General features: G+C 38.9%; 1 long non-coding RNA gene across 5 annotated transcripts in view; it reads right to left on the reverse strand.

Moving 5' to 3' along the window:
- Positions 1–620: 620 nt before the first annotated feature.
- LOC140895577 (uncharacterized) overlaps positions 621–25476 on the reverse strand; it is a 54535-nt gene continuing 29679 nt past the window's right edge. The window contains exons 2-5 of one of the 5 annotated variants that reach the window (XR_012154271.1): positions 25099–25362; positions 8753–8945; positions 4800–6236; positions 621–3532 (exon numbers count right to left, since the gene is read on the reverse strand). This is a non-coding gene — a long non-coding RNA (uncharacterized lncRNA). Of the gene's footprint in view, positions 3533–3640; positions 6237–8752; positions 8964–25098; positions 25363–25476 lie in introns of those variants that run through there. The other 4 variants (XR_012154272.1, XR_012154270.1, XR_012154273.1 and 1 more) reach the window with 4 other exon arrangements.

Consider the following 25476-nt stretch of genomic DNA (forward strand, 5'->3'; position numbering starts at 1 on the left):
TTTGTGTAAAGTGGGCATTTCTTATTTACCTGTTAGACCTACCAGATTTCTAATGCACAGAATGTCTTTGTTTGCACTGCTGCATGCAGTATACCCACAAGATGGATAGCCAGACATTCAGAGAGATTTTGAATGGCTAATGCACTTATGCACAAACACTTTTCATATATTAAGTAGCTATTTACTTTATTCTTGCCCCTATTGGGCTTTTTGGTGACTTATAAAAACTGAGATGAGCTTTGCTAGATTGTGCAAAATAAAATTCCTTTTGTTTTCATTCAAGATGGACAGCAGCAGTAAAGATACCCTGACATACACACACAAGGAAAACAGATTTGTTTTGACAGACTATTATACTACAGAAATATTTATGAATGTAAGCTGCAGCAAAGTGCATCAGTCTTAGAGAATGCAAACCCTGTATACCATGTTCACTAATTTAACAGCAAGACAGGGAGAACTGAACAAAGCCTACTTCATTTTTGCTTAAATAAATAGACTTAATAGTCTAGCAATTTACCATTGAAAAGACTTCTTAAATGTCGTATTTTTCACAAAATAGGAATATTTCTTGCATACACTGTTAAGTGACCACCCTTTATTTTGCAATCAAAGATCAGAGCTGGCAGAACTGAAGTGGTTTGGCAGCTGCAGAGATGAAACTGAACTGAACAAACAGTTTCTTAAGTGATGCTTGGATAGAAGAATTTGGAAACTGTTCAGCTTTTTTTTGAATTCATTTAAATGTGTGAATCCTGCTTGTTAGACTCTTGGGAGTAATTTTTATATATGGCACTGTATTTTATGATGATGTTGGGAATGCAATAGAAGAAAAGTATTAAGAGAAATTTATTGTAGCGAAAGGTACAGCTTTATTTACATTGCTAATGTAGTCAAGAGGTTTCGCTGCAATTTACATAGATGACATTAATAATTCTTTATTTTTGTTGCCCACATCTAATAACTGAGTCCTGTTTTATAAAGTGGAATCTTCCTATAGACTACGGCTAACATATATCCACAGTATGTATTCAGTGAAGGCATTAAGGATTAGTGGAGAAACACTTGCTTTGGAAGTTTTAGGGAAGTGTTATCCATCAAGGTTCAGAAATGACAGCCTCATCAACGAATTTCTGTAGAGCCAACATCTCCAAATCATTTTGCTTGTCAAATACAGAGTCATTTCATATTACTTTCTGCAATAGGAAGTGCCTTCATAGTTTTCAGTCACAACAGCATCTCTTTCGGGACAAGCTTCTCCATTGTTGCACACTTGCAGAGTTGTTCTTCAGTGCTTTGGTTCCATCAGCTTCCACTCTTCAAGGTATGAAAATTCTTAATTTATCAGAAATTGATGAGACAGACGTTCCTCGTTGTCTAAACTATCTTCTCTGCTGGAGAATCCAAGGAAGAAAAGATGACAACTCGTGCAAAGAGTAGCTTCCTTTATCTAAGCAACAGCTTCTCATTCAGCATGAGGTCTTCATAGCTAATGAGGATTTTGGTTGTACTGGCATTTGGTCACACTAAACAGGGCAGCCAACTGGCTCTAGCTTCAGTGTTTTGATGCTTCAGTGAGTTTTATCTTTTCACTAGATTCAGTACTTTCTATACAATGCAATGAGGACTCCACAGATGCGCTGCATTATTTTTCAGCAGCAGTGATATGGATTTTTGATAGGCACTTTAGTGCATTGGGGTTATGGGAATGGGTTTGGTTTGAAGGAACAGATTATGTACATTCAGTTATCCCAAAGGTATTGGTTATTACTCTGAGGTTAACATGCAGGAAATAATGGAAATTATTGGAAAATACTGGGTCTGAACCTACATTACTTGCTCACAGAAATCAACAGATTTTGGATGTGCGAGATATGTAGATGTGGTCCAGCAGAAGTACTTGTACAAGTGTTTTATGATCTACAGTGATAACTCTACAATGTTGATCCCTCACTGCTGCTGAATGCTGAGCTAACCCTGGACAATTTATTTGCCATCCTTTGTGTCCTTCCTCATTACAACTCATCTTGAAGCACATACCTGTCCTCTGCCACCAGCAAGTCCTATAATTTGTTGTTTGAATTACCGTAATGCACAGAAAACTCACTATCCAAGAGTTTTCTCTTTGTCTAGGCACTTATGGTCTACATTGGCAACATCTCTAATATATTTCAGGGTTTATCCTCACAACATCCTTGTTATATTGTATCATCACCTCCATTTTACAGAAGGGAAACTGAGGCACAGATTAACTGACTTGCCCAAGGTGACAGAATCAGGGATTGAATCCCAGATCTGCATCTGACTTTAACAACTTAACCATAAGACCATCCTTCCATCCCATGACAGGCATTTTGTCAGAGCATAGACTTCAGATAAAATTTTTAAATGCATATAGGTGACTTAGGTCCCTAGATACCAGTGATTTTCACTAAGCACTATGGAAGAGTCGAATTACTGCTTGAGCACCCCCTTGTGACTTGGCACATCATTGCAGGTTCTCTTCTCTCTGTCAGTGGTCACTCCAGGCCTGTGGTAGTCTGCCTCTCCTTGTGACTCAGCCCTCTGGCAAAGTCACATTGTAGTCTGACCCCTTCCAGGGTAACAAGAAGTCCAACAAACAACAGTCTAATGTCCTTACAAAAGGTTTTTGGCCCCAACTCTGGGCCAGTCCAGGGACCCTATGACCAGCAGCCAAGGTCTGTTCCTTCAGACTCCTTGTAGTTGCCTCCCTGGACTTCTTCCTGTCACAGTCTGTCAGCAGGCCTCTTCCAAAGAAATTCATCCTTCTTTCAGCGCTGGCTGGCTCTCAAATCTCTCCTCTAGAATCCCCCAATAAAGCCTCAAACAAAAAGTACTACTTAACCCACCTTCTGCCCTCCACAGGCTTAATCTTTCATCCCAGCCATATATCTCTACATAGGAGAGGATCACAGGGCCAACTCTCCCCCTGGGATTCCTCCTTGACCCTCCTCATCTCACTAATCCCAGAGAATGATTACAAAGTTTCTCCTTGCAGCCTCTTTCTAATCTGTGCTTCTCTTCTTTATGGTCACCATTCAGCTCCTTCCCCATCTCACCTTCATCTTTAATTAAGCCTGAACCATCCTCCAGGTGCAGCTAAATGGGGTTAATTGGCCTCTCAGGCCCAAATCCACCCTTTCAGAGCCAAAATGTCATTTATACCCCGTCACAAGCACTTAAAAATTGTATGGCTTCAGAACTGGACACTAGTTTGGGGGGGGAGGGGTTAGCCTGCTGTGTGCCCCACAGTTCAACAGAGTTTCTGCCCTTTCCAGGATTGAACACTGCAAATCCTAAAATATTGTTTGATGGTGGTTGAACAAATCGTAAGGCATTGGCTAGTGCAGTAGTAATATTAATTTCCATTTAAAGGGGAAAAGGAATGTTGAACAGCCCAGGCTACCTACATGTATTTTAAACTGGGATGGGTAAACCCATTTTGCCTAATCTCAAACCCACTCTGACACTTATTGAACGTGATCAGGTTTGTGTTTTGCTTAGAAGGGGCCTGTGGAAGAAAGAGAAACAGAGAAAGAAGAAAGCCAAATAAATATACTGTGTGCAGGCGTTGACCTGTATCAGCCAGGCTTCTTGGTTTTCTTCTGGACCCAAGACACAGTGGTCTTTTCTTAGTTTGTAAACATGTTTTTCAAAAGAATCTGCCTAGTAATAGGGGACATGGTTTAAATGGAAAACGGAATCCATAAACTAGTTTTGTGAACCCCTAAATATAGTTTGAGAGCTTTGCAAGCCTCTGAGTTTACTATCCCCAGTTTTAAGCGCGATGATGACTAAAAGGGTAACATTGTCCATTGACTTGTTTTTGCTAAAATTCTAAACACCAACAGGCCAAAATGTTATTGCTGCCTTCTGCTGGTGCTGAATTATAATAATAAAGAATTCTCTCTTTTCTAAAGCCACCGGGAAAAAAAATAGCTATATAAGGTTGGCCTCATCTGCTACTTTGCCAAGGAAGTGTTGGCTTTTTGTTCTCGCTTTTCCTCTCTTCAAATGAAATAAAATTATAAAGAAAATATACATTTTATTTTTCCACAAGTTAATTAGTTATTTACCTTCTTCAGATTTCTCCATTGCCTTGTATGTGTTGAAGGAAGGCAACATATTACTAGCAGGGACTGCTGGAAGCTACTTTAAATCTGCCTGCAGCTAAAATTTTTTATTAATGTAAATACTACTATTCTGTGTAATTTTTATAAACCTGGCTCTGCAAAAACTCTTGCTGCCACTGACTTGGATAAAGAATTATAGAAGAAATTATTTATTATGAGAGAATAATATATGTCATTGAGGACAGAATTGTAGACAATAATTAAAAGTGGTGATCTTTTTTCCATTGCGTATTCATGCAAGAAAGATGAACATTTGCGTTTATGGAATGCTTGAGTTCTGACGTTACAGCTGCATGAAATCTGATGAAACGTCTCTTTCTCTTATTTTCTTACTTCCCTCATGAGGGCCCAAGTGTCAGTTGGTATTAATTTCAAGTTGTATAACTGGAGAGACTGCTTTTCTTTTGTAACAGGACTAGCGTGTGTTCTTTCTTAAGTTTGTTTACTATTCCAGTACTGTTCCCAAAGTAAAAGGTTATTATATTGTAAAACTGCAGATATGTGGTGTAACCGAACACCCCCAAAATATAATGTGCATCTCATTTCTTATTTAATGTAAACATAGAATCAGTGGTACACTTATAAAGAAGCAAAACACTGCAATATTTATAAACCTATAATTAAGTAGATTACAAATATACTTACAAAACAAGGTTAGCTTCTTACAGAGATAACATAGAGACAAATGAATTGGTGAAGTGGCATTTTAAATTTCTGAAACTGGGGTCAGTGTGACCGTCTATTTGCTTTCTTTGAGCTGTATGCCTTTTGCTTAATGCAGTAATGAATCATTAGACAGACACTTTCATTCTTGTCAGCTAAACACAAAACTTCAGGCAGTTTTTCAGTTTCACAAAGTCTTGCTGGCTGTGGTTTTGTTTTGCAAAATTGACACCAAGGTGGAATGTTTCAGGTTGTGGTTCCTAAGATCTGATGTGGGGAAATTTAAGTAGATGATAGTAGTTTAGGGCAATGATGATTAAGTAAAGGTAAGAGGGGGGGAAGCTGAGTTTGTTTTTGATCTTTCCAACTCTTGTAGTCCAGGTTTCTGCAAAATTAGACTCAGTAGTTATGAGCAGGGATCTATTTGATCTGAATCCTCACAGTTCAAGAGCTGGATGGGTGGGATTCAACTAAATAAACGGCCCATTTTGACTGCTAACAAAGACGAATTCCACACTTTTAATTTTAATAAGAACTGTTTATACATCCCAGGGATGGATGTGTCCATAAAAAGACAACAGCATTTTTCAAAACAATTCATTTGGGAAACAGTCACATGACCTTTTTACTGCCTTTAAGATAGCAATAAAACTAGCTCAGCCAGTTAGCCCTAATGAGGGAGAAAGAGAAAACATCATCCTCTTCCCTTTACTCCATCTAATTATAATCTGTGTCAACTGACTCCAAGATCAGCTGAATCCTAATTGACCTCAGATATTGTACAGTGAAAGATAGTCAGAATTGCCAAACCAAATGGAAAAATAAACAAACTGTAATTAGTACTTAAACTCCTAATTTTCCATTTCATATTTCCCTGCTATTATTCATAATTGCAATATCTTCTTTAAAAGTTGTTTTTAAGGCTGAATTTTTAGAAGTTGGGCACCATGTAATGAATCTCTTGAAATACATAAGCGGCAAAGAGTCCTGTGGCACCTTATAGACTAACTGACGTGCAGGTGAATGTCAGACCTGTTCATGATGAAAACAGCACCTCCTTTATCAGCCTCTTTGATTATAATGTTTGGTCTACAACCCATCCTGGACAACGATCCCTCACTTTCACAGACCTTGGGAGGCAGGCCAGTCCTCGCCCACAAACAACCCGCCAACCTGAAGCATATTCTCACCAGCAATTACACACCGCACGATAGTAACTCTAACTCAGGAATCAATCCATGCAACAAACCTTGATGCCAATTCTGCCCACATATCTACACCAGCGACACCATCACAGGACCTAACCAGATCAGCCACGCCATCACCGGTTCATTCACCTGCACATTCACCAATGTAATATATGCCATCATGTGCCAGCAATGCCCCTCTGCTATGTACATCGGCCAAACTGGACAGTCCCTACGTAAAAGGATAAATGGACACAAATCAGATATTAGGAATGGTTATATAAAAAAACCTGTAGGAGAACACTTCAATATCCCTTAAGCACACAATAGCAGATTTATAGGTAGCCATCCTGCAGCAAAAAAACTTCAGGACCAGACTTCAAAGAGAAACTGCTGAGCTTCAGTTCATTTGCAAATTTGACACCATCAGCTCAGGATTAAACAAAGACTGTGAATGGCTAGCCAACTGCAAAAGCAGTTTCTCCTCCCTTGGTGTTCACACCTCAACTGCTAGAAGAGGGCCTCATTCTCCCTGATTGAGCTAACCTCGTTATCCCTAGCCTGATTCTTGCTTGCATATTTATACCTGCCTCTGGAAATTTCCACAACACGCATCCAGCGAAGTGGGTATTCACCCATGAAAGCTAATGCTCCAATATGTCTGTTAGTCTATAAGGTGCCACAGGACTCTTTGCCGCTTTTACAGATCCAGACTAACATGGCTACCCCTCTGATACTTGAAATATATATTATTTATTTCTGGAGGCAAGCAGTAAGTACCATAGAGACGTTCAATAGGAAATAAAATAGTGATGAATATTAAGTACATCATTCAAAGTTCCTTCCAGGGCTGCAGAATTCACTCTGTTTTGAAAGTGACACTTTCTTAAACCAAAATTTCAAAGACTCCCTGAAAGACTTTGCTTAATTTTAGGAATGTGACTACATTGACTACAATGTGACTACGTGTATGCTTAAAGTCTTGTGTGTGGGTTTGGCAGTATTTGCAGGATCGGGGACTAAATTTGCACTTACAGTTTTACAGGCACAATCAGTTTGTGTGTTGCAATAATAGAATTTTAATTCACACACAGGATTTGCCCACAAAGAGAAGTTAGCTAGATCTGTTCATACCTGAATGGCACACACAAATTCTGTTTGCATAACCAAACCAAAGTGATGTTCCTTTGAAATCTTGCTGTATATTTACAGGTTTCAGAATAGCAGCCGTGTTAGTCTGTATTCGCAAAAAGAAAAGGAGTACTAGTGGCACCTTAGAGACTAATCAATTTATTTGAGCATAAGCTTTCGTGAGCTACAGCTCACTTCATCCGATGCATTCAGTGGAAAATACAGTGAGGAGATTTATATACACATAGAACGTGAAAAAATGAGTGTTATCATACACACTGTAAGGAGAGTGATCACTTAAGATGAGCTATTACCAATAGGAGAGCGGGGGGGGAGAAAACCTTTTGTAGTGATAATCAAGGTGGGCCATTTCCAGCAGTTAACAGGAACCTCCGAGGAGCTTTGGGGGTTTGTGGGGGGGGAATAAACATGGGGAAATAGTTTTTACTTTGTGTAATGAAATATATATATATATATTTTTGAAATCCCTAATCCTGGCTTCAAAGATTTTATTAGAATAACTGAATCCCTGTATTAATCTCACCCTGTATATTCTGACACTTATACAAGTAGTGTTAAAATCCCCTTTATTTTTGATATTCTTTTATGTGAACAAGAGAGTCATTAACTCCCCAATCCCAGAAAATGGTGCTTTTGCTCTGTTGCTTGTGTGGAGTATCCCAGTATAGGGAGCAGTTTCCTGCATTGCAAGATCCATTCAGAGCCTTCGCATTCACAAGTGAAATATTACATCTGTGGGAATTATCACCTATAACAGTGCTAACTTTTGACGCAGATGCTTTTTGTTTATAGCCCCAAATCTGAAAAGAGAGGCTCTTGCTGGTATTGTACATTAATTTACTAACCTTAGCAGTCTGAGGAGTAGGTTGCTGCAACTGTATAGGGTTTGCTGTCATAAACAATGACAAAAATATCTCTTGGATTCTGACTGTGACAACCCACTCCCCTTAGTCATAGCCCATGCCACTCAGTATCTCCTAATATTGCAACAGTGATTCCTAACTTCTGGTTATAAGAACTCCTCCAATAGTCTCATTTGCTGTATACTTCACAAACTATCTTAAGCTGTGCTACTGTGCTGACCTCTCCCCTCCCAGAGGTAACTGCCTTTCAGTAATGCCTGGTGTGGTTCATGCATGTGCTTATTTTTAGATTTGTTCTTGTGGAAGTGCCCATCAAATGTACTGGACAGAGTACTAACATTTAAAAGATACTGCTTAATAGAGGGGGACAAAGAATAATATCCCATCAGCCATAGCAAACTCTCCCCAACTCACTCTCTACCCACTTGGAGAAGAGATCTGAGACACAGATCATCAGGGAGAATTCTGTCCATAGTTTGTATAAACCCTCTGTATACTTTACTGTGAAGTTGGTATATACATGTAAGATATTATTATCATTATTTAAAGTGATATTTATATAAAGAGACAATCCCGGCAATATTTCCAAAGCAGCTGCTTTATTGCCAAAGGGGAGTTGGAGAGCATAAACTCAGTGGGTGAAATAGGAACTTCAGTGGAACCAGGAATTTCACCTAGTGTCTTGCCTGAAATTTATCATTACAAACCGACAACTGACCCTGACATACTGTACCTTATTAGTGCAAAATATGCTCCTGCAGCAGTGATATTTACAGCTTTCTGGTTGCTCAGTTGTGCATGTTATGAACAGCATAAATGCCATTTTGGAGGAAATTGCAGGTACATAACGTAGCTGTGAGGATGATCCATGAAGCCTGCACTGCTGTAGCATGTTCTCTGCTCACTATTCTCCAGGACTTGGAAGTCTGCAGAGAGCGAGGATTCTGTTATTATTTAAGGAGAAAAATAGGGGGAAAAAATCATCATCGTAAGCTAACACCACCACAGTGTTTCCCAGTGTGATTCTTATCATCTGTGTATGTCATCACATGGTCCATATATTTGTTCCTAGCTCTGCCATTGACTTGCAGCATGACCTTGGTCAAGTCATTTATTTTTCTGTATCACAATTCCCCACCTTAATGTAAAGTGAAGATAATATTGCTTATGTAACTTTGAAACAGCTTTGAGATACATAGATTAAAAACACTAAGTGCTAAGTAGTATTATTTTAGTCTATGAAGATATAGGGTTATGAAACTGTCCTTACATGTTTTTCTTACAGTGCTGAGCATACTGTTCGTGTTTAGCAAGTAAATAACAATAGAAAGAAAGAAAAAGGACTGTGAAAAATGTTAGTTTTTTCCCTCCAAAATAAATAAATAGTTTTCAACAGTTTTGTAACTGAACAGGTTTTTTGAATGTTCATGTACAAAGATTGATCATTTTCTCTGTTGGACCAAGGGATTTAAGGTACAAGAAACATCTAGGAAGTGAAAACCCACATTAAATTTCAACAATTTGTTCTTCATGTACTAGGTTAGAGCAACTGGATCCCTTAGTTAAGATATGTCAGATTAAACTATATATAAAATAGCATTATAGATAGAATGTATCTAGTCATTTCTAAATAAATACTGGCAAATACGAGAGCAAAATCTGGGGATGGATACCTGCATTAGAGTCACTGAACAATTAACTAGGAATTTCATCTTTTATTTGACTAGAAAAACAGTCCATAAATCAAATCGCAAATTTTGCTATAGAACAATTCAAGTAAAAGCCTCAGTTATATTATCCCTTCTATACTTTTTCAATGTAATATGGCCTATTCTTTAGGGGGATTTTTTTTTTACCTTATTGTATACAAACTTATTTGAAACAGCATGAGCTGTCTTGTCAGGTACTAGATATCATACATCGCATGAGATTCTGTAATACAGAGATACCATTTCCAAACAATTAGGTATTTTGATTTTAGTCTAAAATCTTTTACAAATCAATATATTTTCCTTTTTAAAATAATTCTTCTGATGTGTTTCATGACAATGCAATAAGCACAATTGGAAATGAAGAAAAGTGGCACCTTGTTGTTCAATATGAGAGAGAATCAAAGCAAATATTTTTTCTGGCTTATATGATCCTTTAGTTCTTTAATGCAGAGTACAATTCCCAGGTAAAATCAGGTAAATCCAAGCTTTTAAACACTCACTGACAGCTTGGATGAATTTCTACATTCTTTTAGTAAGACTGTTCTTTTCAACAGGACATATAATAAAGGGATGACTATAAGGATTAAATACTAATGTGAGAAAGAAATGAATCTTAAGTTAACAACCACAAAGAATGACTATGGGTATGTGAAGCATTTGTTTTCAAGACATTATGATGTTTTAAGCACATACCTAGTACTTTCTACACATGCTGAGTAACCAGGCTAATTAAAAAAGCCCATATAGCTCTTGTTAAAATCTGTTCGAATTTTTGGAGCACCTGTTATAACAGAATGCCCACAGACTTGATAGTTTAGCGCCAAGACACCTGCTACCTTATGTCTCACAGTATGTTCAGTTTTATACTGATAGTAAAAGAAAAAAATCCACTTTTGGACATTTAACAATCTCATAAATGATAAGAAATAAGTCTGAAAATTTAGTGATTTAACCCTTCCAGCGTCACTTCTTATTGCTATACCTATAGTTTTCTGTGAGCAGGCAGAATATACAGACAATGTATAACCCTGGGACCATTTCGTTTCTTTGTTGCTGAAGCCATTATATCCAGTATTTACAATGCTGAGCAGGAGGCATAAACCACCCTGCATTTTATTCCAGAGATTTTACAACTGTAGCTAGTATAGTCAGTGGATATTTCATGCATAAGTGTAGTTTATCTGAAGAAAGGAATGGGCATTATATTTCTAGCTAGTTTCTACTTTGTATCCTTGATCTATTCCCATTTTTTGCTACAAAGCTATAAAAAGAAATAAAGCAACATGAGACAATTATCCTTTCTCCCTCCGCCCCTCAAAAAACTCCCCACGTTGTTCAACAAATTCTGTGATTTTGCAGCATACAGAGAAATGTCTCAGTGAATGTTTTTATTAATAGATGTGTATAAGTACTGTTCTCTTTGGAAGGAAGTAAACACCAGGAAGAGAATGAATTATTAAAGATGTTACTAGAGAGTATAAGCAGGTGTAATTAAAGGACAGAAAAATATTTAAGCTGAATATTATGAATAACTCACTGACAATGGCCCCAATCCTTCAATCACTTATGCATATAGATAAATTTACACATTTGGACCCATTGTGGACTAGGACCACTGGACTAGGACCACCGAGGGCTATTATAGATTCCCAGGGTGCAATCCGGTATATTACAGTAAATGGGAATTTTGCCATTGATTTAAATGAGGTCAGGATTTCCCCCTTAGATTTTAAGGCCAGAAAGGGCCATTATGATCATCTCCCCCAATCTCTTGCATAACACAGGCCATATACTGTAGTTCAACAGGGAGCAATCTTTTAGAAAGACATCTGATCCTGATATAGATTTCAAGTGATGGAAAATCCACCATATCCCTTAGTAAAATAATCTCCAATTAGCAGCAATGTACACGAGTGCTTTTTTCCCCCATCAGCATCTGGCCAAGAGGTTGAGACCTCTCCCCCTGATGTAAATCTCTTTGACAGACATCCATGGCTTTGCCATCTCTAGACTGGATTAAAGCAGTGCAATCTACAAGGGGCTTTTCTTAAAAAACAGTTTGCAACTTCAGCAAGGAGACTATATAGCAACCTGAAAAATAAGAGCACTTTACATTAGTGGTCCATAAACTGTATTGGCATCCAATTTGTTCCTGAGTACAAGTAATGTTGTTGCTTTTACGCTTTATGATTTGGGTGTAATTTTGTGTCATACTATGCTTGCTCGGTTCAGATGAAGTGACTAAAAATGACAGACCCCTAGATTTGTTCATCTGGAATTGTAAACAGGGCATTCATAGCAGCTCTGAAATTCACTTCTCATGCTGCCAAAAGCCCAGATGTGATGGTTTTCAGGATAAGTTACTAAGCCCGTCTAGTTATCCAGACTTTAAATGTCCAGGTGTGGTTGAGTGGAGACACCTTCAGGTCCATCTTCAAACTTAGTGAAGTGGGGTTTGCTTGGTATTGGAGTTTGATTTATTTTTGAAAAGCGGTTCAATTATAAATGTATTCATGTACCTATAATTTAGTGATAGGTACACTCTAGAAATGGAACTGTAAGCCTTTTGAGGCAGCGACTGCATGTTCCTATGTGAGTGGATGGCGCCTAGCACATTTTAGGTGGTAGAGCACCTCTGCTGATCCACTGTGTTAGCTGATGTTAGGACCATGCAGAAAAATGCTACCTCACTGTGGGAAGGTCTGTGTACTCTGTTACTGTTACACATTTATATTGCTATACAAATACATAGTGAATGACAGTCCCTGCCTCAAAGAGCATACAATCTAAAAAGGCATGAGAGGTGAATGAGAAAAAAAACGTGGGTTGGGACGGGGAGCAGGGAAGACAAAGTATAAATATAGGATGTACACAATTTTTAGGATGTACACAATTAGTTGGGAGCAGGTGATTTAGCTCATTCGGACAGTAAAATAAATACACTGTGAGAATGAATATGAAAATAATAATCTAGGTGTTGGGGAGGGTTAAACAAAGATTTAAATTTTCTAAACATTTATTTGTATTTAAATTTTTTCTCATGAACAGACTTTATGTACTAGAAACTTTGGTGTTTAACACTTCTCATCTCCAAGTACAACTGTTGAAAATTTAACCTAGGAAAACTAATTGGTATCAGACACTAAAATTTCTTGCAAGTTATGGGAAGTGTTAGTTGTGGGAATAACATTTTTTCCATACTCTGCATATTGATTTGCCTTTGAGATAAAAAGCATCAAGAAAGCAGGTGATAAGCCTTTGTTAATGCCTCTGTGATGAAATGCTGCAGCTACAGGCTACTGTTGATAAACAGGTTTTGAATTAATTAGTTCTGCATAATTATCTGAGCTATCAAGTCTCTAAAGCCGAATGAGACTGGTTTTCATACTAGTTATACACCTCTTGACAGCCATGAAAAATGTTTTTTATTTTCAAAAAGATCATCACTTTAAAAAAACCTAGCTTTTACTAGAATAACAAAATATTATTCTACTGTAATGGTAGAAGAAATATTAATGACAATTACTCTTGTTGAATTACAGAGATGTAGCAGAACACTTTTGAGATTGCTGGTCAAACGGCTGGTAAAGGAAGAGATGGGCACTAGACTTGAATATATGTGGTAAAGTCCCTCTGCCTTTTGGGCTATGAATCCTTAGTGAGGAGGGGGCACATAGACCTCAAAAGGCATTGGAACCAGGGGAGGAGGCTGGAAAAGCTCTGCATGGATGTTTGTACCTGTTGAGTGCCATATCGTATAGCAATTAAATGTGAATATAATGCTTGTGAGTTGCTGCATGCATTAAGTTCATTTATAATATCCATACTCTATGTTATAAGGTAATATTTAAGTGTTTTATTCTGTAACTATAAAGGTGTTTGCTATGAAACTGGAAACCTCCACAGTCAGGGGAGAAGAATTACCGAGTCTGAAATATCAGTTTACCACAAGAGATGTCATCTCCTGCCCAACAAAACAAGGCCTCTAAACATCAGACAAGCTATTGCAGAACATCAGTGGATTGTTCCCTCTACACCCATGAAGAGGAGATATGTACAAACACTCATCCCTTCAGCTTGAGCTCTGGGGAAAAGGAATAAAAATCCCTGTCAAGAAGAAATTGCTCTCACTATACTGCTTGCAATTTGGAGAGGGCGATATTTCTAAACATAAGCAAGGGATCCCTGAACAGCTTACCTTAAAGGTCATAAAGTATAGAGCTTGCACGTTACAGTAGCTTTTATTACTTTTTGGAACCTAACACCGCAACTCATTTGCATGTGTATGTTTACCAGCTTTAACCTTGTAAATAACTTCTTTCTTTTTCATAATTAATAAACCTTTAGTTAATTTAACAAACAATTGGCAACAAGTGTTTCACTGGTGAGAGATCTCGGGTACACTTGACTTGGGGTAAGTGACTGGTCCTTTGGGTGTGGGAGTGACCAGAATATTGTTGCGTTTTTTTGGTATAAGGGACCATCTATCACAAAGGCAGGCTTGTCTGGGTGGCAAGATAGACTGGAGTGCCCAAGAAGAGTGTCTGTGACTCCATGTTAAGGTTGGTATAGTGCTTCAGGAATTCACACTTGATCCTTGGTTGGTGAAATCTAATTATAGAACATACAACCAGTTTGGGGTTTGTGCCCTGGTTTATAACAGTCTGCGCTGAGGTTGGCATTCATGATCATGAGCCACTCTAGACAGTTTGACATAGGCATTTTTATATCATAAAAACAGCCACACTATCTAGCTCAGTACTTGTCTTCTGACAGTAGCCAATGAACAGAGGGAATGAACAGAACAGGTTATCATCAAGTGATCCATCCCCTGTCACCCGTTCCCAGCGTCAGGCAAATAAAGGCTGGGACACCATCCCTGCCCATCCTGGCTAATAACCATTGATGGACCCCTATCGTCCAGAAACTTATCTAGTTTTTTTTTTTAAACCGTGTTATAATCTTGGCCTTCACAACATCCTCTGGCAAAGAGTTCCACGGGTTGACTGTGTTGTGTGTGAAGAAATGTTTCCTTTTGTTTGTTTTAAACCTGTTTGTTATAAGCTTAGGAGCCCCAGCCCTGGACCAGGACCCCATTGTGCTAGATGCTGTACAAATGCTGAACGAAAAGACAGTACCTAAGAACATAAGAATGGCCACACTGGGTCAGACCAAAGGTCCAGCCAGCCCAGTATCCTGCCTACCGACAGTGGCCAATGCCAGATGCCCCAGAGGGAGTAAACCTAACAGGTAATAATCAAGTGATCTCTCTCCTGCCATCCATCTCCACCCTCTGACAAACAGAGGCTAGGGACACCATTCCTTAACCATCCTGGCTAATAGTCATTAATGGACTTAACCTCCATGAATTTATCCGGTTCTCTTTTAAACCCTGTTATAGTCCTAGCCTTCACATCCTGCTCCAAAGAACTTACAATATGAGTAGAAGAGAAGAGACAACAGGTAGATAGACAGACAGAGTGACATGGGCCTACAAGGAAACATTGAGACATGAGATTCTGGCATATATATAAACATGGAAAAGATTTTAAAATATTTTGGTTTTTTAATATATTTCTTTAACTTTGAAGCTAAAAGTATTCCACTAATGATTTAGGATCTTAAACGGATTTGTATTGTATTATAAGTCTGAACAGCATTTCAGTCCACCTTTACCTTGATACTCCAGCAAAGTAGCTCATCCTACTAACCCAGTCACCATGGAATTTTGTAGGGAATGAGCAATTTTAATAACCAGAAAAGAGAAAAAAACTTATATTAAATATTAGTCCACTTTGAATTTCTCCAATGGCTTAACAATTCACATGGCATTAATATTTGATGACCAGGCCCTGATCCTGAAATTTACTGTATGTGGGTATAAAGCAGCACCTGCACAGAATCTCCTTGAAGTCAATGGTGCTCTGTTTACATAGAGTACTAATGCACATACTATAAATTGCAGGTTTAGAGCCAACCTGGTTCCCTAAGAAACTTGGATAGGGTGGATGCTCTGTCTTCATAAATCCCAACTGCTTAAGCATCAACAACTAATAAAGTCTGGTGTGTCCCAGCTCTATGTTAAAGTGATTGGCTTGGCTTTCAGTGATCAGTCTGGATGGACCAGTTTAGCCATAACAGTCTACTCTTTGAATAATGCATCTATAAATGCTTTTAAAGATCAGGAATAACAAAATAGGTCTTTCTTCTTTAAGATGTGCACTACCTAATAAATAAAGAAATAAAATAAAATAAAAACAGACGAACATAAGTTTCTCCATATCAGATTAGACCATTGGCCCATTACCCTTCCTCATTAAAGTTTCAAAAGAAAGTGAAAAACACTATGTAACATAGCCAGTGTGTAATATTGTGTATATTTGGGGGAGTGAGTGCAATGCTTCCTGACCTCTACAGTTTTTGAACCCTGAAGTATGAGATTTGTTTAAATTGAATATTACTGTTACAGCAAGCTTGCATAGCTACAAATGTTATTAGGGCTCATCAAAATAACCTGTTCTTTTTCAAATCCAGCCATAGTATTTTCCATTATCAATAAACATTATCTTCAAACCTAGATTTATATATTTAAAATTATTTTATATTACACACAGAGAAACTATGTTAAAAGGACATTATTAAGGCTGTAAAGTCAAACACTCAGAAGTTAGAAAATGTCAGAATTAAGGTTGCCCGTGCAACCTTGCCTCTGTCACTTGAGTGAATGGAGTAACTAATAGCAATAATATGTTGTAATCCTCTATGTGGATCAGAATCAGGGAGGAATGGGACACTTGGTCAATGGGTTCACAGATATTTGCTGACAGCAGAGGAATGGTGACACTCAGGAATCTGGGTTCCATTCAAAGCTCTGGAGAAGCATGTGCTCTAATGCGTATGGATTGATCTGCCCATTTCCCACAAGTCTGATTGCTTTCGCCCCATCCCCTCCAACCTGTCTCTCTCCCAGTCCCAATCTGGTCTCTTTCCCACCCCTGGCTCCTTGTCTCAGTTTCATTATCTATGCATAGCTCCTCTTCCCAATCCCAGCCTAGCCCATTCTAGCTCCTTGCCCAGCCAGTCTCAATTCCTCAGGCTTCTCATCCTAGTCCCAGTCTTCATCTCTCTCCCAGCTCCGCATCTGATCTTTCTGCCCCTTGTTCCCTCCACACTGGTTCCTAGTCCCAGTCTTTTTGTCAAGACACAGCCCCAGCCTCCTCCTCCTCCTCTAACTCTTCATCCAATCTCAGCATCTGCCCCAGCCAACTAGCTCCCACTTGCTCTGCTTCCCTCACCAGTTCCAGTGCCCCCCTTACTTCCAATCATAGTCTTCTCACCAAACAGTTCCAGCCTAACTTTCCCCCTGTACCAATCCCAGCCTATACCCCTCTAGCTCTTGGCCAGCCAGTTCCAAACTCCCAGTCTCACCAGACTTCTAGTGAGAGTCTACTCCTTTGCTTCTCCTCCAACCAAACTTTTGTGCCCTGTGCAGTCAAACCAGGAAGCTTCCTCCTTTATACTGCCTGGGTACCAGCAGGAGGGGTTATTGACAGCACAGGTGAAACAGGATCCCTGCTCTCCCTTCCAGTACCCAGCTCTACGCTGGCCTGGAGAAGCCATTAAAGTCCAGATCCCTTGTAGCCATGGCCTGGAAATGCTTAGTTGCTCTGTGGGGATGACACAGTTCAGTCACACATAGGAGCTGTGAATGGCTTGAATATGCTTAATGAGTACATAAGAATGAGAATCTTCAGCGATTTAAACTGCTAAAAATCAAAGAAATCTGAGCATGTGCAAGTGGTTTCTTTCCAGACTTACAATGTGGCCAACTTTGCATGGGTTTTCACAGGGATGGCTAAAGATACATCCCTGACACAAAGACCACTCCCTGGCCCATTTCAGGTGCCTGCTCCAAAGCATGGGGACACTAGAGCATTTCAAACAAAAGGTCAGCAGAATTTTTTAACATACGCAAAATGATATTTCCCCCTAGCCTTGGTCTCAGAAATGGTTGAACCTTTTTGGCTAAGATTAACAAAAACAAACAAGGAGACAGCACAGACAATTTCAGAAAGTTCAAAGCAATTAAAACAGTTTTATAATGGGAAGTAGTGGTCAGCCTTAATAATAGGAGGCAGTACCAATCCCACCTATAATAGGTTTTTATAAGAATGGAATTAAACATGTGCACTGAAAATGAGTCAGACGCTCATAGCATCCTGTTGATGTGACGGGCCAGCTCTTCTATAAATCCAGGCTACAAAAATGTGCTTGATAAAGAAGCCTAATGTTTTTGGAGAAGATAAGCATTCTAGTTCAGTCGGACCTCACACAAACAGATCTCCCAATACTGTTAATGAGAGCTGTGACTGTAAAGACAGGGTGTGTAAGTAGGAGGGCATGGTCCTCAGAAAAATACCACACTTAGAAATACTGGCTGTTAAAACCTACCATATTTCTAATGGTTTCTTTTATTCAACTTCCTCAGTGAGTTTAGTCAAGCAACAGAGCCCTGAAGCAGTGCTCTATTTGAAAATAAGCCAACAAACTTGGCCCAGTTTTCCTCCTGAACTGACTATTCACAGTTTTCGCTTTCAAGACCTCCTGACCCCACCCTCTATTTTTTCAAGCAACTTTCAGCTTTTTATCTCTTCTGAGTGGGAACAAATGAGACTCATATGGTCCGATTTGCCTGGTCAATCAGCAGAATAGTTCTGTACTTCAGTGCAGCTGTTGATACTACTTAATCAGCGGGGGCAGGATATTGCATACTTGAGAGGTTTTACTCTTCTAGAATCTACATTCTGTCAAAGGGACTTCATTGTATAATCAATGACAGTCAGAAATATTCCATTAATGCAGAACTTATATGAGACATAAATGAAAACAATTTAACACCAGGTACAACACTGCACATATTTTTATATAATCATCCAGTTCAAATTTTCTAAAATGTAATTTGTTGCATGTGACATAGGCAAATTAGCATTTATAACAGCAAAAGGTAGATCATTGTTAGAAGGAAGGATGAGTTAGTTGAACATTTGATTAATTAAATGGTTCTTTTTACTCCCATGGAAAAATATACATCATCCTTTGAAATAAAATTCACTCCATCTTCACAAAGTTTGGGTCACAGTTTTAGAAGTGTTATTAGCTTGAAATGGCTAATATTTTGTCATGCTTTTTGAGGTGCCTAAAACAATTGTACTGTAATTATAATGTGACTTGAGAAGAAGGTCTTTAGAAAAATTATTCATTTGTCAGAATGAGTAGATATTTCATACACAAATCCTTGCCCCTTCCGAACATATTCCTTCTGTATGTTAGTATGTGAATATTAAAGCCTCTCAGAATTGATCTGGCCAGTACAGGTACTTCATTAGGTGAAACATTAGAATTAGTACTAGTTAAATTCCTAAATCCAAATCCTTGCACAGTGAGATGAGAATGGTTGTAATTAAGGGCCAGAACCTGCATCATTCTGTAGTGTGTATTGGCAATTGCCTGCTTGCACAGCACTTCCAGTGTAGAGGCAGACTATGCAGGATGACAATGGCTTCCCCATGTGACACATCGAGTTGCACAGCACCTGGGTACCTCCCTTCACACTGTCTGTGAATCAGAACCAATAAAGTGGTTATATGGAGCATTTTAGAAGTGGAAAGGGTGCATCGTAGCAATGCTTCAAACACAAAAGGTTCATTACAGTCATATAGACTATATTTGAAAATAGCTTAATTGCAAATATGCTATGTAGTTACATCTAATGGAGTAGACAGCATTTGGAATAGGGCTGTCAATTAATCGCAGTTAACTCACATGATTAACTCAAACAAATTAACCATGATTAAAAAAATTAATCACGATTAATCACAGTTTTAATCGCACTGTTAAACAATAGAATAACAATTGAAACTTATTAAATATTTTGGATGTTTTTCTACATTTTCAAATATATTTGTATTCTGTGTTGTAATTGAAATCAAGTGTACAGTGCTCACTTTATATTATTTTTACTACAAATATTTGCACTGTAAAAATGATAAACAAAAGAAATAGTATTTTTCAATTCACCTCATACAAGTACCGTAATACAATCTCTTTATTGTGAAGGCACAACTTACAAATGTAGATTTTTTTTGTTACATAACTGCACTCAAAAACCAAACAATGTAAATCTTTAGAGCCTACAAGTCCACTCAGTCCTACTTCTTTCAGTCAATTGCTAAGACAAACAAGTTTGTTTATATTTACAGGAAATAATGCTGCCTGCTTCCTGTTTACAGTGTCACCTGACAGTGAGAACAGACATTCACATGGCTCTTTTGTAGCCAGCATTTCAAGGTATTTATGTGCCAGATAAGCTAGACATCCGTAGGCCCCTTCATGCTTTGGCTACCATTCCAGAGGACATGCTTCCATGCTGATGATGCTCGTTAAAAAGATAATGTGTTAATTAAACTTGTGACTGAACTCCTTGGGGGAGAATTGTATGTCTCCTACTCTGTGTTTTACCAGCATTCTGCCATTTATTTCATATTATAGCAGTCTCGGATGATGACCCAGCATGTTGTTCATTTTAAGAACACTTTCACTGCAGATCTGACAAAACGCAAAGAAGGCAGAAATGTGAGATTTCTAAAGATAGTTACAGGTGTGGAGCGTGCTTTCAGAACTCTTAAAAGAGCAACATTCCGATGCGGAAACTACAGAACCCGAACAATCAAAAAAGAAACTCAACCTTCTGCTGCTGGCATCTGACTCATGATGATGAAAACGAACATGTGTTGGTCTGCTCTGCTTTGGATTGTTAATGAGCAGAACCCATCATCAGCATGGACGCATGTCCTCTGGAATGGTGGTTGAAGCATGAAGGGACATATGAATCTTAGCTCATCTGGCACATAAATATCTTACGATGCCGATTACAACAGTGCCATATGAACGCCTGTTCTCACTTTCAGGTGACATTGTAAACAAGAAGTGGGCAGCATTATCTCCTGCAAATGTAAACAAACTTACTTGTCTGAGTGATTGGCTGAACAAGGAGGAGGACTGAGTGGACTTGTAGACTCTAAAGTATTGCATTGTCTTATTTTTGAATGCAGGTTTTTTTTGTACATAATTCTACATTTGTAAGTTCAACTTTCATGATAAAGAGATTGCACTTCAGTACTTGTATTAAGTGAATTGAAAATACTATTTCTTTTATATTTACAGCTCAAATATTTGTAATAAAAATATAAAGTGAGCACTGTACACTTTGTATTCTGCATTGTAATTGAAATCAATCTATTTGAAAATGTGGCAAACAACCAAAAATATTTACATAAGTGGTATTCTATTATTGTTTAACAGCGTGATTAATCGCAATTAATCTTTCAATCGTGCAATTAATCATGATTAATTTTTTTAATTGCTTGAGTGCCCTAATTTGGAACCGAAGCATTATAGCATATGAACATGTTGCTAAATCTGTGGCTCAGAAGATCCCAGTTTGTGTCAAAGTCAAGGGCATCTGCACCATGTGTTGGGTCTTATAGTTTAAAAAGGTATCATAAGGGGTTCGCCAATGTTCTCTTTGAAGGGGACACTGGATCTGCTTGTACTGGCCCTGGAGCCTCTTCTCACTGGCCCTCTTCCCCCAGAAAACTTAGACCCAATGCTTGAGGCCCTACCTTCACTAGAAGCTGCTCTGGCTATAGGTTTTGAAGCCTCTCTGAACTAGTCCAGTCACAGAGGATTTTTCATATTGTGCATGGAAAAGGAGTTGTAATTTTCCGTGGACCAGTCTGGCTTACCAGTCTGGGGACTGAGCCCTCTCCATTCAGAAAGCCTGATTGTAGATTTCCCCTTCTGAAAAAGTCAATCACCCTCCCTTTGTAGCTATCTTCAAGGCTTACTGCAAAGCCTTTGTAGTTGGGTCAGATCATTTCCTGTTCTGTTCTACATCTTCCTTTTAGGGCTGTTTTCTCCTTTTTTGTCTGCCTGCCTTTGAGAGTAGCTACATCTCTCTGTTTCATTTGTCCTAGATCCATTTAAGTAGATGATTTTTGTTTTTAACTTTGATACAGAAACCAGAAAAATGTTAATGGGTGCTATATAAATAAGTCTGCTGTTCACTGAGGAATTATGATAGTTATTTATTACTTAAGTCGTGCCACAGATGCACATGTACATTACAATACAGATAACAATAGTTACCCTGCCCTGAAAAATTATCCATCTAAATTAAGTTGAGAACAAAAGGAGAAAGATGATAGCATAAGGAAGGATAGGAGAAGGGGGAGGACAATATGATTATATGGCCATTTGCATAGCTAATTCTAGTGTCTAGATAATGGAGATTTTTCTCTTTAAAAATATTTTTCCATTTATCAATGGCCCATGGGCCAACCCATCACCTTATACTGAATTGAAGCTCCCATCCCCAAATCCTTTGTGGTTGATTACAGAAATTTCCAACAAAAGCCTACTCTAGTATCCAAGCCAAGTTGCTTTTGTGTCCAGAAAAGAGAGAGTTGTTGAGAGAGCACAATAACAACACTGCCATTTTCACTTTGAAATGCATTGAAAGCATCTGAAACTTTTATGTTACCTCGCTAATGAGTGAAATTCATCCCAGTATGGAGGGGTGGCATGAGGCCGGTGATGCCACTTAAGTCCTACTTAATATTTCCTTGCAAGAGCTTAGTACAGAGGCCTTTGGTTAGCCCTTGGCACAGTGGTAAATTTCACCCTATAAATGAGTTCCACTGAGGTTAAACTACACATATAGGACCTGATTCTCATTTAATACACTACTGTATTCGGGCCAGCGGGGAATTTAAGCCACCTGCATGTTTCCCAGATCTGCTCGAACTTACACTTGGCTTTCCATGGACCACTGAACACTAGCCACCCCGATGAAATCCTCCTCCACCCCTCCCCGCCCCCCACCTCAGACCCTAAACTGGAGGCTGGCATCAGGGCCAGCATAGAGCCAGGCTGTACACTGACCACAGAGGCCCTCCACACAGGTGACGTTCTCAGGGGGCTGTCTATGCCCACTTTGAAGACCTTTTATGCCGTCAAAACAGCGTAAAGTGGCCTTAGCATAACTGAGAACCAGGTCTACTGTGAATGCAAGGTGTAATCCAATTCTCGTGATGAAACTCACAGAGGAAATTCAGGTTACGGGCATGTCACATAGAATTTGTTAAAATATCAGCGCTTTCAGAACTGCCACTGTATTTCCACAAGCGTGTGTGGATGAAATTGCAACTTAGTTCAGAGCGCCAGCTACATGGAAAGGGTTTTTCAGGGTATGTTTACAAGTAAGCATGCCATATGCTATACTAAAGAAAAACATGCTAATTACTGAGTAAAGACACAGAACTGCTTCAGATCCATTGAACAAATGAGCTGTCTACTTTCTGTGCTATGGGAATAACTCTTCTTGGTCCAGAAACTAAAATCTCTTCAGATGCTTAAGCTCTAAACTCAAAAACAAACAAAGCAATAAATTAGGTTTTAAATAACTAACAATAAGGACAAGATCAGTAGATATCCCTGATAACTGAGTTCTATAGTTCTACAATGTTCTATATTTTTTAATTTGCTATTTATTAATGCCAAAGAATGTACTTGGTGCTGTACACAGCACAAAATAAAATAGTTCCTGCTCCCCAAAGAGTTTAGAATCTAATCAAAATAGGCAACAAATAATGTCCTACTAACTGGAACAGTAGGAAGTTCAGAGGCAGAACAAGATCGCGCTAAGCATCAGGGGGTTGAATCCTGAAGTCCTCAGTTAGGCAAAACTCACCTTGAAATCAGTGGGAGTTTTACCTATGTAAGGATTATAGACTCAGGCAGGGCCTTAGTCTTGCTGTTATGTTTGATTACTATTATTTCTATTGTGGGAGCATACATATGCCCCAGTCAGTTCCAGAGCTCATTGTGTCACATGCTGTATAAACACATAGGAAGACATGGTCACTGCAATTAACTTGAAATTTGCTATGAGAAAAGAGAAGGACAAGGATGTGTTTCTATAGGTTAGCTGTTTTACAACTTCATGGTTCCAAAGCTCTTGAATATTTTTTAAAGCAAATTATATAGATCACCTATCCCCAGCTGATGCTCAGCCTCACACTTATTGGTTGGTTGCTGGCTTGTAACCAACACAGAAGTGGGTTTTGAGGAAGGAATTTGAGGAGGAAGGAAAGACTTTAATGGATTAGTTTTCTCCTCTCTTCAGATAGCTGTTCAGTCACCCAATAGTCCCCCCACCCACTCAATTCCTATCTGATGCTTCTCTTTGGTAATTTATACAACTCACTTGCTGGTTGGAAAAGATTTTCAGCCTTTCACTCTCTTACATTTCCTAAACACCTAGGGAAACCCTGGCTCATTGAGGATTTCTTATTCAAGCATGTAGGTTACACATACCATAACAGGATTTCAGTGCTTGTGTGTATAAGGGCTGCAGAATCAGGCCTCCATTTTGGGGTGGTCATAACTTCCCTTGAAAATGTATTTCTGTTTCTGGCATTGTCTGTACAACCGACTTCTTGGGAAGGAAATATATAGAATTAGTTGACTGATGTTTTATGTAATTTTCTTTTTTTTTTTTTTTGCTTCAACTGTTATGTCTTAAGTATTATGACGAGATATTTAGTAGTTATGATTGTTCTCTGGGTACTGCATCTTTCCATTTCTAAATGTCTGTGGTGGAGTGCCAGGATAGCTGCCATTGGGTAGGAGAAAGTTAATGCAGCATGTTACAGAGGAGATGTGTGCTGGGGCTCTCTGAGAGATACTTTTGTTCTGTGTTTTACTTTAGATTTGTTATTTCTCTGAAAGTCATTCAGGCTGAAAGTTTATGGTTGCTGCCAGAAGTGTTTCTTTCCATCAATCATCATAGTAGCTCTCTTAACTGTTTATTACACAATCAGTTTAATAACCAGTCTGCTCCTCTTCTGCCACCAGAGTTTTTAGGCCTTCAGTTTTTTACCTTCCCCATTCCCCCATCCACTCTAGAAAATATGCTTTAAAATGTTATACTGATAATATTTTCTCTAACACCTCTCATCCTGGCTCCAAAAGCACTTTAGAAGCTATGTATATTCAGTACCCCTGGAAAGCAACTACTTCCAGAAAGGAGGACAATAACCTACTGCAGTACAGCATGAGAGCCATGGGAGCAGAAACCCTACCCTTACAAAAAGGGTAGAAACAGCATTTAAAAGAACAGTTCCACCTACCTTCTTGCCACTGTCCTAAGTTATGTTGATTTTATGTTGGAAGCCCAATGATGACATCATAATGAATCTGTCACTGCTGATAGACACCAATTTACAGTGACTCAGTTTTGTATTACCTTGCTAGATAACATAGGGCCACGCCATCCCGTGCCCAGGTTATTTCCATGTAGGAAATTCCATCTGCAGTGGTGGAATTTCTGATGCAGTCTTTCATTCAGGTTCAGGGGCTTCCCCTTCTTCCTGGGGAAGTGGCCGGAGGTTTCTCTCCCACAAATCAGCAGATTCTGGACGATTCATGACGCTAAAACCATCTGCATTGGTTACTCATCCCTCCACGTCCCTTTGTAGTCAGGGGCTCGTCTCCTGGTTGCCAAAGAAAGCTTTACAGTAAAGAGGAGGGACAGAGATTATGGTAGAATAAGCATTAACTTCCTCACAAAAGTCTGTAGGCTTGGAGGAGGCAATACTGTAGGCAAGTGGGGGAGGCAATACTG

Source organism: Lepidochelys kempii, chromosome 11 (genome assembly GCF_965140265.1).
Source record: "Lepidochelys kempii isolate rLepKem1 chromosome 11, rLepKem1.hap2, whole genome shotgun sequence".
In the NCBI taxonomy this organism is placed as follows: domain Eukaryota; kingdom Metazoa; phylum Chordata; order Testudines; family Cheloniidae; genus Lepidochelys; species Lepidochelys kempii.